The sequence below is a fragment of the Hakea prostrata genome, chromosome 4, assembly GCF_041222555.1.
Source record: "Hakea prostrata isolate BN-2017 chromosome 4, UWA_Hpros_2, whole genome shotgun sequence".
Lineage (NCBI taxonomy): Eukaryota > Viridiplantae > Streptophyta > Magnoliopsida > Proteales > Proteaceae > Hakea > Hakea prostrata.
In genome coordinates this window covers 28,981,622-28,985,056 of record NC_142603.1, presented here as the reverse complement: position 1 = coordinate 28,985,056, position 3,435 = coordinate 28,981,622, and positions in this window count along the sequence as shown.

The following is a 3,435-nucleotide window of genomic DNA, read 5'->3' as shown; positions in this document are numbered from 1 at the left end:
ATTCGGTCTTGAAACTTTGTCAGACTTTGTCAAATGCTAAGATGACATGCATTTTTTTATTTATTATTTGATTGAATAATTCATTTTTTATCATAGTATTTTTGGATATAATTCATATTTGACCAGATTCTCCCTCCAAAGATATCATTGTAGCCTTCTTCCACAACTAGTAACATGATTGACAAATCCTGGTGAAGAAATTTGTAGTTGATTTTGTCTTCTTGTGTCATGGTTTTTCTCTCATATTGTGAAGCTTTACAAATTTAATTAACATATTTTAACTATTTAAGTTTTTGAGTATTATCCTTCTTGTATGTGCTAGACTCTGACATATTTTAACTATTTAATTTTTTGAATATGATCCTTCTTGTATGTGCTAGACTCTGACTACCATTCTCCTCGTCAGTTTCCTTGTCTGACAGCCATTCTCCTCATCGTTTTCCTTGTGTAGCAGCATTTATCTTTTTGTTGAATTGAGAATGACTTTGCATATGATTTGTAACAAGTGATCACTTTGTGCATGCTGTCTACTAGACATGTCGGTTTTGTGAGAGCAACAATTTGATTGCAATATTTAAGGTTTTCTAATTCAAGTTGCAGATGGATACTTCCAAGCTTTATTTGCTATGTTTAAATAAATTTTGGTTTATGCAGTATATATTGTTGTCATTGAAATTGAGGTGAACCATTTTATATTGCCTCTTAGTTCATATGTGTTACTTGAGTTTCATACTTTGGATTGTTGTTAAGCTAATATGTTTTGTGATCTATGCAGCAAATACTAAATCCACGATGGCTCCAAAAGCAGCGATGAGGGGGAAAAAAAAATGAAGGCACAAAAAGGAAAGCAACCAGTTGTGGATGAATGGTTTGTGCAAAGTGGGGCTAAAGAAAGGTTTGAGACCCTAAAGAAGCAAACAATAGTAGAAGGAAGGGAGGTAGAAAAAAAATCCTTTCAAGCTGTAGGTGTATGTGATATGTTTAAAGGGATAGGTTGGGAGAGCATGTTGCATTTAAAAGCCAAGTGTTATCCTGAGCTAGTTAGGATTTTTTATGCAAATTTGCATTTCACTAGGGAGCAAGAAGACTTGAAAGCCATCTCCTATGTTAAAGGGACCCACATTGAGCTAGGTATTGATAACCTAGCTTCCAGTCTTGAAATTTCAGATGAGGGTCCTTGTCTCTTTTGGGAACCTAGAAAGAAATTTAAGCACTTGGTTAATGTTGATACCACGTTTAGTGATATTATGGTAAATTATACAGGTGACACCGGCATCACCCGCATCAAGGAAAATAGTTGAAACCTATTCCCCACATGTTGAGCCACATCATCCAACACAACATCATCCCCCGTAAGGGTCATCGTGAGTCCATAAATTCTTTTCAAGCCTATGTGACCCATTGTGTTCATAGTTTGAAGCATCTAAACCTACCCTTCATCATTCTTCGGATGATGCAATGAGCTTTAGTGACACACAATTGTGGTCTACCCTACGGTAGAGTCCTAAGTTACATATTTAATGTATCTGGAGTTGATGGTAAGGGGGAGGAACCTTCTAAGGAGAGAGAAGTTATAATTTGTTGTAAGAAATTTTCTTGTGGAGAAGTGGCAGATTTTCAAAACCCTCCTCCAGATGTAGGAGCACATCCTCCAGCAAATGAGGAGTCACACATCACACATGCTCAGTTGTTGGCTTTTCAACAACATATGGATGGAAGATATGCAAAATTGGAGGATCATGTGCTTTATATGCGTCGTCAGCAGGAGCGAATGGCTCATCAGCAGGACCAAATGGCTCGTCAGCAGGACCGAATGGCTCGTCTGCTGGACCAAATGGCTCATCACTTGCAGATTCCGGTGCCCACAAGATCTCCAACAAATTCTACATCAGATTTTGAGTAGGAAAACACAAACTATTGAGTGCAATACTGGTTCATATTGATACAGTAAGTAGTGTTTAAATGCTTCGCTTTTAATCTCTTATATTGATCTGTTTGCTTTAGAACTTTGTCATGTTGTCATTTATATGAAGATAAATATAGTGAAAATCGGTTCGGTTACTGTTCAAGTAGAATAGATGGTAGGGAAGTGGTTTTCTTTTTGAGAATATTTTGTCTCTGAAAATGTAGTAAGAAGAGGATGCTAAAATAAATACGGTATGATAAAATGGTTGGGGGGAGGGGGTAATGGTCATGTCTAGATATGTGTTTAATGGTTTTGTGAAGTTGTGCTAGCATTGATTCTGTAACTATGTAGGTTCTTTTTATTGATTATTACCTGATAAAATTATGCTGTAGTTAAACTCTATTCATAATATTTTAGTACACTGAAGAGTGTTTGTAGCTATTTTCTCTATCACCATGATGTTATCAAATAGTCTTACAAAAATAGAACCATGCCGAGGGCAATTTTAGAAAGAAATCTCTCAAACATGCTTGTCATTTATGTGATGAGATGAATATTAAGTTGAAAAAACACTGAAGGGTCCCTAAACTACTCCTAACAACATCATGGGCTGAAATAATTTATTTTATGTCATAGTACAATAGTTTATCTGGATAATTAGGTTTAGTCTGCAAACCGATAGATAGGTGGAGGAGTGGAATCTTAGTATTTATGATTTTCATATGCATTTGGCATCTGAGAGCAACTGCATTTGCCTTGACTCTTTCCATTTATGAAATAAGGAGGGATGGAACCTAATTTATTATTATTTGGGCACCTCAATTGGTTACTCTGAATAGCTCCTATGGTTATGATGCTCTAGTCATGTACCTGAGCTTCATTGCTAGTAATTGTGGCTCTTGGGTCATCAAGGGGAGTATTAGATTGTCAGGTTTTTGGGGTTGTGTAGTTCAATTATTTAATTTATACATATATATATTCAAAGTGAAATATGGGTGAATCTTTATAGGGACTAATTGTTGGAGTCTTGGAGAAAAGTTTGATTGTTATAAGGTTTATTCTATTGTTTTTTTTTTCCACCTAGTTTTGGTATCACTATAAGATGGATGTGGCATATTTCTTACAATGACCTGAAGAGAAATCAACCGACAACTATATGAAATCTAGTGTTTCTAACCTTTCTTACTCTCCTTCAAATTTTTGTGATGTTATTTATAGTTTTTGGTTCAATTATTACTAATATCACTATGCTATGGCTGTATCTCTTCCTATAATGAAAATGAAAATTCTTATTTTGAGTTTTATAGTGGCTTTTCTTACTTTTTATTCTCAACTGCAAAGTATGGATTGCTAGCGTCGGTGATCTCCATTGTGGTATTGTTTATATACATGGTTGCCACCCCCTTCAAAATCCAGTGCGGCAAAAGGAAGCAAGAAGAGGTGTTGGGAATCTATGTTGAGGAACCAGCTCCATGAAGTTGTTTGTTGTGAAATCCAGCCCAAACCTAGCCAGGGCACCCTATCTGTTT